The sequence below is a fragment of the Hyla sarda genome, chromosome 5 (assembly GCF_029499605.1).
Source record: "Hyla sarda isolate aHylSar1 chromosome 5, aHylSar1.hap1, whole genome shotgun sequence".
Lineage (NCBI taxonomy): Eukaryota > Metazoa > Chordata > Amphibia > Anura > Hylidae > Hyla > Hyla sarda.
Genome location: NC_079193.1, coordinates 14,233,898 through 14,246,996, shown reverse-complemented (window position 1 = coordinate 14,246,996; position 13,099 = coordinate 14,233,898). Strand labels below are relative to the sequence as shown.

The 13,099-nt window shown below is 41.4% G+C and overlaps 1 protein-coding gene across 1 annotated transcript in view; it reads right to left on the bottom strand.

Annotated features, from left to right (window-relative positions):
* DGKB (diacylglycerol kinase beta) overlaps positions 1-9,946 on the bottom strand; it is a 579,157-nt gene extending 569,211 nt beyond the window's left edge. Inside the window, exon 1 of the mRNA XM_056518908.1 lies at positions 9,645-9,946. The gene's annotated coding sequence lies outside the window, so the exon portion shown is untranslated. The remainder of the gene's footprint in view (positions 1-9,644) is intronic.
* Between the last annotated feature and the right edge of the window lie 3,153 nt (positions 9,947-13,099).

Here is a 13,099-nt window from a genome sequence, read left to right as displayed (position 1 = left end):
ACAGTTTCCTTCCCATTGTTAGGATGTCTTGCAGTTGGGGGGAACACTACAGGAACCGCTGGACAACCAGGTTGAACACGTGTGCCATGCAGGGCGCATGTCTCAGGCTTCCTTGTCGCAGCGCATACAAGATGTTTTTCCCGTTGTCGGTCACCATGGTTCCCATTTCCAGTTTTCGTGGAGTAAGCCACGATTCCATTTCTTGATGAATGACTTTTAGCAGTTCCTCCCCTGTGTGACTCCGTTCACAAGGCAAACCATGTGAAGAACAGCGTGACACCGCCGTGCTTTGCACACATGGTATGCTGGAGGGGCACTGAGACTTGTCTGTGCAGTGGAGGCCAAGGACACGGTGGAGGATGAGGAGGCGGAGTCGCACACTGTCACAGGACCAATGGCCTGAGAGCGTGGAGGCGGAAGCAGCGTGACCTGTCCAAGTTGCTGTTGTGGCTGTGCAGGAACCACATTCACCCAGTGGGCTGTAAAGGACATGTCCCTGACCATAGTTACAGCTCCACATGTCGGCGCTGCCATGCACTTTGGTACACACTGACAGGCTCAAGGTCTGGCCCACCTTCTGTTCCACAAAATTGTGCAGGGCTGGTACTGCCTTCTTCGCAAAGAAATGACGGCTTGGGACTCTCCACCTCGGCTCGTCACAAGCCATCAGTTCTCTGAAAGGTGCAGAGTCCACCACTTGAAAATGGAGGGACTGCAGCACCAGCAACTTGGGCAAGAGCCCATTCAGCTTCTGCGCCGTTGGATGAGTGTGCACATACTGTTGTCTCTTGGACATGGCTTCGCCGATGGATTGCTGGTGGCATGACTGACTCGAAGTAGGAGGAGCGGAACCATCTGGAGCAACAGAAGATGGGTATGGCACACAGCTCCCTTCGGCTGAGGGGGTAGAGCCTTGGCTCGCTGAAAGAGGGAGTGGCGTGCCACTGGGTGATGCAGCAGGCTGGACCACCACATCGGAGCCACGGTTCTCCCAGGCCGCTTCATGGTGACGCTGCATATGTTGATGCAGGGCCGTGGTGCCAACATTGGGACCCTGGCCACGCTTCACCTACTGCCGATACATCTTGCATGTGGCCAGGTCAACATCCTCCGGATGCTTGATGAAAAACTGCCACACCGCCGAGTAGCTGATTTTCCCGCCAACAGTCCGCACTGTTTGACTGCTACTGCCGCCGTCTCCAGGAACCCGTTTCACTACCTCCTGGGAAGGTAGGCTGCATGTCATTGATGTCCTCCTCAGGTTCCTCAACAGTGTCTGCTTCATGAGTCTGAACGCTCCCAACACCGCCTCCCCCATCACTCTCCTCATGACTACTTGCCCGCCTAGCGGAGGAAGCGGCGCATGTCTCCTCCCCTTCTTGGCTGTCCAGTAGCTGCTGACTGTCCTCTATTAGATCGTCCTCAGTAAATAGTGGATCTGAACCCACAGCATAAGATACTTCTTTAGGAGAGGGAACAGCATAGGACAAAGGCAATGGGAGGACAGGGACTGCTCCCGGGCCATGCCAACTGAGGATTGTGTCTGAGGAACGCACCGACTGTTGACTGGGGGTGTCAGATGTCACTTGTGACGAAGTGGATGAGCGTGTTAACCAATCGAGGACGGCAGATAGGTTGCTGGTCAAGACACGGCCGCTGGCTGATACCGGGAGCTCAGGCCTCTCGCTGCGACTCCTGCTGCCACTCGCCCCTAGTCTGCTGCGACCTCTGCCTGATGAATTTAGGTCTCTACCACTCCTCTGTGCACGTCCTGGCACTTCTCTGCCTGACATACTTAGTCCATATATGAGGGAAGTACAATACGCTTCACTACACTTAAAACAGTATTTGTGTACAACACCAGCAAGTGTGTACTTTTGGCTGTCCTTTCACAGTATCTAAACCCTTAAGACTTTAACAGGTACAAAATAGTACACCACTTAGATTTAGTTATGTGGTATGCACTTATGAGGGGAGGCCAATGCGCTCCAGTATGCTTAAAACAGTATTTGTGTACAACACCAGCAGTACACACCAGTGCTGCAGCACACAGTCGCTGTGTACTACACCCAAAATTGCTCTCTCTCTCATTCTTACTCCCATCCCTATCAGTGCTTCTAGGCAGGATTTGGGCTTGAGGTGAATTGCTGCTGTTCTGTGCAACACACTGTGCAACCCACTGCTCTCTGTCCCTCTCTGTAACAGAACACTGATGTGACTGGAAGGTGAATTGCTGCTGGAAAAATGCTTTTCTGTGCAACGCAAAGAGCTGTCTGTCCTATCTCTCTGCAATAAAAGGCTGAAGTGACTGGCCGCAAGATGGCTGTTGATTATATAGGGCTGTGACATCATAGGAGTGGCTGGCTGCTGATAGGCTGCCTCCTGCATGTGATTCAGGGTCATCCTGCCTACCCCTGTTCCCGTCTTCCCAGGATTCCTTGCACCATGTCCTCACATGTTGATCTGCCATTTTAGATGCCCCTGGAGCCTGGACGGCACTAAATGGAGTTTAATGAAGCGATTCACACGATCAAATAGCAGCGATATTCCCATTCGTTGTGAATCTAATTTTTCCTGAAATTCGTAATGAATTCGGATTCGTCAGATTCGATTCGCTCACCCCTAGTTATTATTAATATTATTATTATGAATAATGTATTTTTCTTAATTTCTGTATTATTTTTTTATAACAATTATTATTAATAATAAAATAATTAATACATAAATATTAAAGAATAATAGTATTATTATAAATAAAAAATAATAAACAAATAATAAAAAATCATAATATTCTTATTATTATTAATATTAGAATTTTATTATTATTTATTTACTTATTTATTTATTTGTTGTTCTTAGAAATATAAACAAGCTTAGTTTGTCAGATTAAACAAATCTACGTTTGTGAGATGTAGCAGAGCTGAGTATGTCAGAAGTTGCTAGACAGGTTTGTGAAATGCAGCTAGTTTATCAGTTTGTAACGTTTAATTTCACATCAGTTTTAGCTTTATTAGGGTGCGTTCACACGCTATTTGTTTTTGTGGGTTTTCCTCTGCGTATTTGAAAGTGGGCGGGCTCTTGTCGGCTGTCTGTAGCAGATTTTCTGCGGCGGATTTTACGCTGTGGAAAATCTGCCGCAGTCCCTACTGACTTCAATGGGGTTTGCAACGGATTTTCCGCAGTGTAAATTTCTCTGTGGAAAATCTGCATGCGAACAGCCGAGAAGAGCCCGCCCCCTTTCAAATATGCAGCGAAAAACCCGCAAAAACAAATAGCGTGTGAACGCACCCTTATTCTGCTAGTTTGTTTCTTACAAATGTCGACGAGCCGAGTTTGTCAGATTAAGCAAATCAAGGTTTGTCAGATGTGGCAGAGCTGGGTATGTTAGATGTTGCAGAGCTGGGTATGTTAGATGTTGCAAGATAGAGCACAGTTCTCTCTTCTGACGTTATTATAATAATAATAACGCTTTATTTATTGTTGTCCTTAGTGGGATTTGAACCAAAGTCCCCAGCAATGCAAGGCAGCAGTGCTAACCACCAAGCCACCATGCTGCCCTTAGCATACATCTGCTATGCACGGTTGCTAAAATGGACAGAGATGTCAGCAGAGAGCACTGTGCTCGTGATGTCATCAGCGTTCCAAAAAGAAAGGAATTTCCTCTGTAGCATTCAGCAGCTAATAAGTACTGGAAGCATTAAGATTTTTTAATAGAAGTAATTTACAAACATGTTTAACTTTCTGCCACCAGTTGATTTAAAAGAAAAAAGGTTTTCACCAGAGTACCCCTTTAAATGTACAGTGGCAGACCTGAATAGAGCAGTAGATCTGACAGATATTGTAATTCTGGACTTGTCACATGTGTAGCAGAGCTTGTTTGGTTGGATTTGTCCCAACTAAGCTTGGGAGATGAAGCAGTGTTATTTGGTAGGGATCTAGTGTTATTTAGTAGAGCTAAGTATATTGTACAGTATATAGTAGAGCTAAGTATGTCGTACGGTATATAGTAGAGCTAAGTATGTCGTACAGTAAATAGTGGGGCTAAGTATGTCATAGAGCAGTGGTCTTCAACCTGCGGACCTCCAGATGTTGCAAAACTACAACTCCCAGCATGCCCGGACAGCTGTTGGCTGTCCGGGCATGCTGGAAGTTGTAGTTTTGCAATATCTGGAGGTCCACAGGTTAGAGACCACTGTCATGCAGTATATAGTAGAGCTAAGTATGTCATACAGTATATAGCAGGGCTAAGTATATTGTACAGTATATAGTAGGGCTAAGTATGTCATGCAGTATATAGTAGAGCTAAGTATGTAATACAGTATATAGCAGGGCTAAGTATGTCATACAGTATATAGTAGAGCTAAGCATATCATACAGTATATAGTAGAGCTAAGTATGTCATACAGTATATAGTAGAGCTAAGTATGTCATACAGTATATAGTAGAGCTAAGCATATCATACAGTATATAGTAGAGCTAAGTATGTCATACAGTATATAGTAGAGCTAAGCATATCATACAGTATATAGTAGAGCTAAGTATGTCATACAGTATATAGTAGAGCTAAGTATGTAATACAGTATATAGTAGAGCTAAGCATATCATACAGTATATAGTAGAGCTAAGTATGTCATACAGTATATAGCAGGGCTAAGTATATCATACAGTATATAGTAGGGCTAAGTATATCATACAGTATATAGTAGAGCTAAGTATGTCATACAGTATATAGCAGGGCTAAGTATGTCATACAGTATATAGTAGAGCTAAGTATATCGTATAGTATATAGTAGGGCTAAGTATATCATACAGTATATAGCAGGGCTAAGTATGTAATACAGTATATAGCAGGGCTAAGTATGTCATACAGTATATAGTAGAGCTAAGTATATTGTACAGTATATAGCAGGGCTAAGTATGTAATACAGTATATAATAGAGCTAAGTATGTCATACAGTATATAGTAGAGCTAAGTATGTAATACAGTATATAGCAGGGCTAAGTATGTCATACAGCATATAGTAGAGCTAAGTATATTGTACAGAATATAGCAGGGCTAAGTATGTAATACAGTATATAATAGAGACAAGTATATCATACAGTATATAGTAGAGCTAAGTATGTCATACAGTATATAGTAGAGCTAAGTATGTCATACAGTATATAGTAGAGCTAAGTATGTCATACAGTATATAGTAGAGCTAAGTATGTCATACAGTATATAGTAGAGCTAAGTATATTGTACAGTATATAGTAGAGCTAAGTATATTGTACAGTATATAGCAGGGCTAAGTATGTAATACAGTATATAGTAGAGACAAGTATATCATACAGTATATAGTAGAGCTAAGTATGTCATACAGTATATAATAGAGACAAGTATATCATACAGTATATAGTAGAGCTAAGTATGTCATACAGTATATAATAGAGACAAGTATATCATACAGTATATAGTAGAGCTAAGTATGTCATACAGTATATAGTAGAGCTAAGTATGTCATACAGTATATAGTAGAGCTAAGTATATTGTACAGTATATAGTAGAGCTAAGTATATTGTACAGTATATAGCAGGGCTAAGTATGTAATACAGTATATAGCAGGGCTAAGTATGTAATACAGTATATAATAGAAATAAGTATGTCATACAGTATATAGCAGGGCTAAGTATGTCATACAGTATATAATAGAGATAAGTATGTCATACAGCATATAGTAGAGCTAAGTATATCATACAGTATATAGTAGAGCTAAGTATGTCATACAGTATATAGTAGAGCTAAGTATGTCATACAGTATATAGTAGAGCTAAGTATATCGTACAGTATATAGCAGGGCTAAGTATGTCATACAGTATATAGCAGGGCTAAGTATATCATACAGTATATAGTAGAGCTAAGTATGTAATACAGTATATAACAGGGCTAAGTATGTAATACAGTATATAATAGAGATAAGTATATCATACAGTATATAGTAGAGCTAAGTATGTCATACAGTATATAGCAGGGCTAAGTATATCATACAGTATATAGTAGGGCTAAGTATATCGTACAGTATATAGTAGGGCTAAGTATGTCATACAGTATATAGCAGGGCTAAGTATGTCATACAGTATATAGCAGGGCTAAGTATATCATACAGTATATAGTAGGGCTAAGTATGTCATACAGTATATAGTAGGGCTAAGTATGTCATACAGTATATAGCAGGGCTAAGTATGTCATACAGTATATAGCAGGGCTAAGTATATCATACAGTATATAGTAGGGCTAAGTATGTCATACAGTATATAGCAGGGCTAAGTATGTCATACAGTATATAGCAGGGCTAAGTATATCATACAGTATATAGTAGGGCTAAGTATATCATACAGTATATAGCAGGGCTAGGTTTGTCATTCAGTATATAGCAGGGCTAAGTATGTCATGCAGTATATAGTAGAGCTAAGTATATCATACAGTATATAGCAGAGCTAAGTATGTCATACAGTATATAGCAGGGCTAAGTATATCGTACAGTATATAGTAGGGCTAAGTATGTCATACAGTATATAGCAGGGCTAGGTTTGTCATTCAGTATATAGCAGGGCTAAGTATGTCATGCAGTATATAGTAGAGCTAAGTATATCATACAGTATATAGCAGGGCTAGGTTTGTCATTCAGTATATAGCAGAGCTAGGTTTGTGATTCAGTATATAGCAGGGCTAGGTTTGTCATTCAGTATATAGCAGGGCTAAGTATGTCATGCAGTATATAGTAGAGCTAAGTATATCATACAGTATATAGCAGGGCTAGGTTTGTCATTCAGTATATAGCAGAGCTAGGTTTGTCATTCAGTATATAGCAGGGCTAGGTTTGTCATTCAGTATATAGCAGGGCTAGGTTTGTCATTCAGTATATAGCAGGGCTAGGTTTGTCATTCAGTATATAGCAGGGCTAGGTTTGTCATTCAGTATGTAGCAGGGCTAGGTTTGTCATTCAGTATGTAGCAGGGCTAGGTTTGTCATTCTGTAGAGCTTTGTTGGTCATTGACTGTATAACAGAACTGGATTTGTCAGCTGTTTAAAAGCTTATTTTGTCATATATAGAAGAGCTGAGTTTGTCATGCAGCAGAGCTTGGTTGGTCATTGACTGTATAACAGAGCTGAATTTGTCAGATAAAAAGAAAAGCTGTGTGTGTCATATATAGTAGAGCCTTGATGGTCATAGACTGTATAGCAGAGCTGAGTTTGTCATAGGAATAAAAACTAAAGTTGTCATACACAGAAATGGTGAGTTTGTCACGCAGCAGAGCTTTGTTGGTCATAGACTGTATAGCCAGGCTGTATCTGTCATATTAATAAAAGCTAAGGTCGTCATATATAGCAGAGCCGAGTTTGTCATGCAGCAGAGCTTTGTTGGTCATAGACTGTATAGCCAGGCTGTATCTGTCATATTAATAAAAGCTAAGGTCGTCATATATAGCAGAGCCGAGTTTGTCATGCAGTAGAGCTTGGTTGGTCATAGACTGTATAACCAGGCTGTATCTGTCATATATAGCAGAGCCGAGTTTGTCACGCAGCAGAGCTTTGTTGGTCATAGACTGTATAACCAGGCTGTATCTGTCATATATAGCAGAGCCGAGTTTGTCATGCAGCAGAGCTTGGTTGGTCATAGACTGTATAACCAGGCTGTATCTGTCATATATAGCAGAGCCGAGTTTGTCATGCAGCAGAGCTTGGTTGGTCATAGACTGTATAACCAGGCTGTATCTGTCATATATAGCAGAGCCGAGTTTGTCATGCAGCAGAGCTTGGTTGGTATATACTGTATAACAGAGCTGGGTTTGTCGGATGTGGCAGAACCCAAATTGGTCAAATTCAGCTCTGCTGCATCTGCCTATATCACTAGTAAAACGAAGTTCGCAGCCAATTACCGACCCCTCTATTTCTTTTACTAACAGCTTAAAAAAAAACTCTCTCCATATTTACTGACGGATGGACGAGCTCCTGTCCAGATGACACACAAGTCTCTCATCTTCCTGAACCAAACCCCATGAAGACGCCAATTTTGGAGAAATCATCTGAATCTCATTCACCGTCACAGCTTTAAAAAAAAAACAAAAAAAAAAAAACATATCATTTTTTTTTTTAAGCTGTGACGGTGAATGAGAAAACTAAGATTATTCAGGTGATTTTTTTTAATTTTTTTTTTTTTACATTTTCCAAAAATCCCCCTTCATGGGCATCATGGTAATTTATTGTCATAGGAGACCAGACCCTCAGTCAATGGACTCCTTCACCAACCAAGAACGTAAATGACATCAATGTTCCCCAACCAGGGTGCTTCCAGCTGTTGCAAAACTACAACTCCCAGCATGCCTGGACAGCCAGGCATGCCGGGAATTGTAGTTTTGCAACAGCTGGAGGCACCCTGGTTGGAGAACACTGAGTTACATGGATAATGTAACCTAATGATCTTAGTTTTCTCATTCACCATCACAGGCTTAAAATAAAAATAAATAAAAGAACATTTTTTTTTCTATTCCACCCCCCCCCCCCCCCCCCTGAAAATCCCCCTTCATGGACATCATGGTAATTCATTGATTCATTGTCATAGGAGACCAGACCCTCAGCCAACAGAATCCGACACCTACCTGCTGCCAACCAAGAACTTACATCAATGTTCCCCAACCAGGGTGCCTCCAGCTGTTGCAAAACTACAACTCCCAGCATGCCTGGACAGCCTTCAGGTGTCCAGGCATGCTGGGGATTGTAGTTTTGCAACAGCTGGAGGCACCCTGGTTGGAGAACACTGACTTACACGGATAATGTAATCTTATGATGATAATGATCTTAGTTTTCTCATTCACCATCACAGCCTTAAAAAAATCTGCAGAGCAGAATATATATATATATATATTTTTTATTAAAAAAAAAGAAATTTTTTTTTTATTTTTTCTCCCCAAAATCCCCCTTCATGGACATCATGGTCATTCATTGATTCATTGTCATGGGAGACCAGACCCTCAGCCAATGGACTCCAACACCTACCTGCTGCCAACCAAGAACTTACATCAATGTTCCCCAACCAGGGTGCCTCCAGCTGCTGCAAAACTACAACTCCCAGCATGCCTGGACAGCCGAAGGAAATTGTAGTTTTGCAACAGCTGGAGGCATCCTGGTTAGAGAGCACTGACTTACATTAATAATGCAACCTAATGATACCCCGCCTCCCCCCCAATAAAATGCAGCATTAACCCTTTGCAGCCCCCATGGCCACCCACTTACAGTCTTCTACCTACCTGACTTGAAGATCAGGGCAGCTGCAAAGCATCTCCAGCTGCAGTCACCAGTGATGGACATAGGAGACCATGGATGAGATGTCACCACCACCATCACCACCACCACTGCCACCACCACTGCCACCATCACCACCACCACTGCCACCACTGTCACCACCACCACCATCACCACCACTGCCACCACTGTCACCACCATCACCATCACCACCACTGCCACCACCACCGCTGCCACCACGACTGTCACCACCATCACCACCACTGCCACCACCATCACCACCACTGTCACCACCACTGCCACATAGACCCAACCTGGACCCCCCAACCCTACAGCCAACCAGGGATAGAATGCCCCTTACCTGCTGCTGGTCCACAGGCTGCCATTCAGGGCTCCAGGCAGCACTCGCCTTGGGGGCTCCAAGGATGTTGTTGTTTTCCTGGTCCCCCCCAGATGAATCTTTGCATATAGAGGGGGTATCAGGCAGAGCTGGGGGGTCTCCTCGCAGGGGGAACAGTTTTCACCTCTTGCAAATTGCACAATCCAGATGATCTGATTCCTCTTCCTACCTTCCTGCCCTAATACAATCCAATGGAATCACCCCGGGCTCCATCTAGTGGATTTAATTCAGGATTCATTTAGCATTGATGTCCTTGTTTATGTCCCCCCCATCCTCCTCCTCCTCCTCTCTGTATCTTGTCTGTTTTCTGTATGGAGCGGTGGTCCAGGAGGAGGAGGAGGAGGATGATCCCCCCCCCCCCCCCATTACTCCATCCCTCCCTCAGATCCTGCAGTCTTTTCTCTTCTGTGATGTCACAGCCCTGTAGGATCCTCTGAGCCCCCTCTATGGGATTCCCCCACTTCGGACTTTTTTGGTTTATTGTATCAGGGTTGGATACATTGTTGCTCTTTTGCTGGTGGTGGTGGAGGGGGGGACGGAGCAGATCCCACCGGCCGGAGGCTCTTATGTCATCTCTGCAGATCCCAGGGGACATTAGTGTCGTGTCCCAGCTGCACATCCCTCCGAGAGACGGAAGCGGCAATAACCGGATATTCCATGATAACGGAGACTCCGGTCAATGGCTCCATGGAAGTTTAAGACAAGGCAAAGCAGGAGGGGGTAGTGTTGAGCGCGAATATTCGAAATGCTAATTTTTACTGTGAATATCGGCACTTTGCGATTTAGCGAATATTTAGAATATATTAATATATATATATATATATATATATATATATATATATATATGGTCGTAATGAAGAATATTAGTTTTTCTATGCGAATATTTATGCGAATATTGGCACTTCGCGATTTAGAGAATATTTAGAATATATTAATGTATATATATATATATATATATATATATATATATATATAGTCGTAATGACGAATATTAGTTTTTTTAATGCAAATATTTATGTGAATATCAGCACTTTGCGATTTAGCGAATATTTCGAATATATTGATATATATATATATATATATATATATATATATATAGTAGTAATGACGAATATTATTATTATTATGTTTTGTTTTTTTTATGAGAATATTTATGTGAATATCAGCACTTTGCGATTTAGCGAATATTTCGAATATATTGATATATATATATAGTAGTAATGACGAATATTATTATTATTATGTTTTGTTTTTTTTATGAGAATATTTATGCGAATATCGGCACTTCCAGACTGGACACCGATCCCTCCCTTCTTTTAGGTGAAAGATATATTTGTGCAAGCGCACTATGCAAATTTCATTACGAATTTTCGTGAAATCCGCTTATTCGTTGTGTTAGTTTTTTTTCATGCGAAAATTCGGAACGAAATTCTGCAAATATCGGAACTTCGCGATTTAGCGAATATTCAGAATATATTGAGATATGTATATACGTCATGACGAATACTACAATTTTTTTTTATGCGAATATCGGCACATCCAATCAGGACACTGATCCCTCCCTTCTTTTAGGTGAAAGATATAATTGTGCATGCGCACTATGCGAATTTCATTAAGAATTTTCGCATGGGGGGGGGAGGGAAGAACATAGCGAATATGCGAATTTTGTGAATATAGGACGAATATTCGTCCATATATTTGCGAAACATCGAAACTTCAAATATGGCCCCTGCCGCTCATCACTAGTAATGAGCGGCAGGGGCCATATTCGAATTTGCAATGTTTCGCGAATATATGGACAAATATTTGTCCTATGTTTGTGAAATCCACTTATTCGCTATGTTAGTTTATAATATTTTTTTTCATGCGAAAATTTATAATGAAATTCGCATAGTGCGCATGCACAATTGTATCTTTCACCTAAAAAAAAGGGAGGGATCAGTGTCCAGTCTGGAAGTGCCGATATTCACAAACATTTTCGCATAAATTTGCATAAAAAACACGAATATTCGTCATTACGAAAATATATTACTATATTCTAAATATTAGCGAAATCGCAAAGTGACGATATTCACGGTAAAAATTAGCATTTTTTATTTTCGTGCTCAACACTAGTAGGGGGGGGGGTCACTAATAGTTATGGACAGCAGGGGCCACATTCAAATTCGCAATATTTTGGGAATATATTAATGATTATTCGTCCTACGTTGGCGAAATTCGCATATTCGCTATGTTCATTCACTTTTTTTCCATGCCGAAATTTGCATGTGAAAAAAACAAAAAAAAAAAAACAGCCCCATGTGATAGACCCCTATTCGCATGGAAAAGTCACATAAAAATTTGCATGTGAAAAAAAAAAAACATGAATATTCGTCATTACGAATATATAGCACTATATTCTAAATATTCGCGAAATCACAAAGTGCTGATATTCGCGATAAAAATTCGCATTACGAATATTCGTGCTCAACATTAGTGAAGAGCGGCAGGGGCCATTTTCAAATTCTCGATATTTTACGAATATATTGTCGATCATTCGTCCTATGTTGGCGAAATCCGCATTGTCGCTATGTTCATTCACTTTTTTTTTATAGTAGTATATAGTACAAGTTAGTGTTTCCCAATCAGGGGTGCCTCCAGCTGTTGCTAACTACAACTGCCAGCATGTTGGACTATATAGTAGTATATAGTTCAGGTCAGTGTTTCCCAATCAGGGGTGCCTCCAGCTGTTGCTAACTACAACTGCCAGCATGTTGGACTATACAGTAGTATATAGTTCAGGTCAGTGTTTCCCAATCAGGGGTGTCTCCAGCTGTTGCAAAACTACAACTCCCAGCATGCCCGGACAGCCAACGGCTGTCCGGGCATGCTGGGAGTTGTAGTTTTGCAACGGCTGGAGTCGCTCTGGTTGGGAAACACTGGTATAGAATATGGTGCAACATTCCGGGAGTGGAAGGATTGGTTGGATAAATACCATAAATACCGTAATAGATAAATACCGTAATAACCCTAATTCTGAGTCATCTGAGTAGTAAAATGGCTTTTCAAAATGAGAAATGTATCTAGGAATTGGGCTACAACATTTCCGGATGGAGAAATTCAGTTCGGAAATATCTTCAATGGGATTCTAAGCTCTGTGCACACTGCAGAATTTCTAATTCAAATTTTAAAACTTAAATTCCAGACTTCGAGGAAAAAATTAAACGTGTTCATTCTTTCGGCAGACACCTATACAGACTGCATTTACGCCAACGGTATCAGCGCTGGTCGGTGAGATCCTGGGTTTCTCCGGGCAAATATTCCGTAGGGTCCGGGGCGCTAGGGGTTGAGGTCGTGTACCAACTAAAATGAGGAGACATCTACTCAGAATTTGGAAATTCCAATGCAGCAGCCTCCCATTGTCTTCAATGGGATTC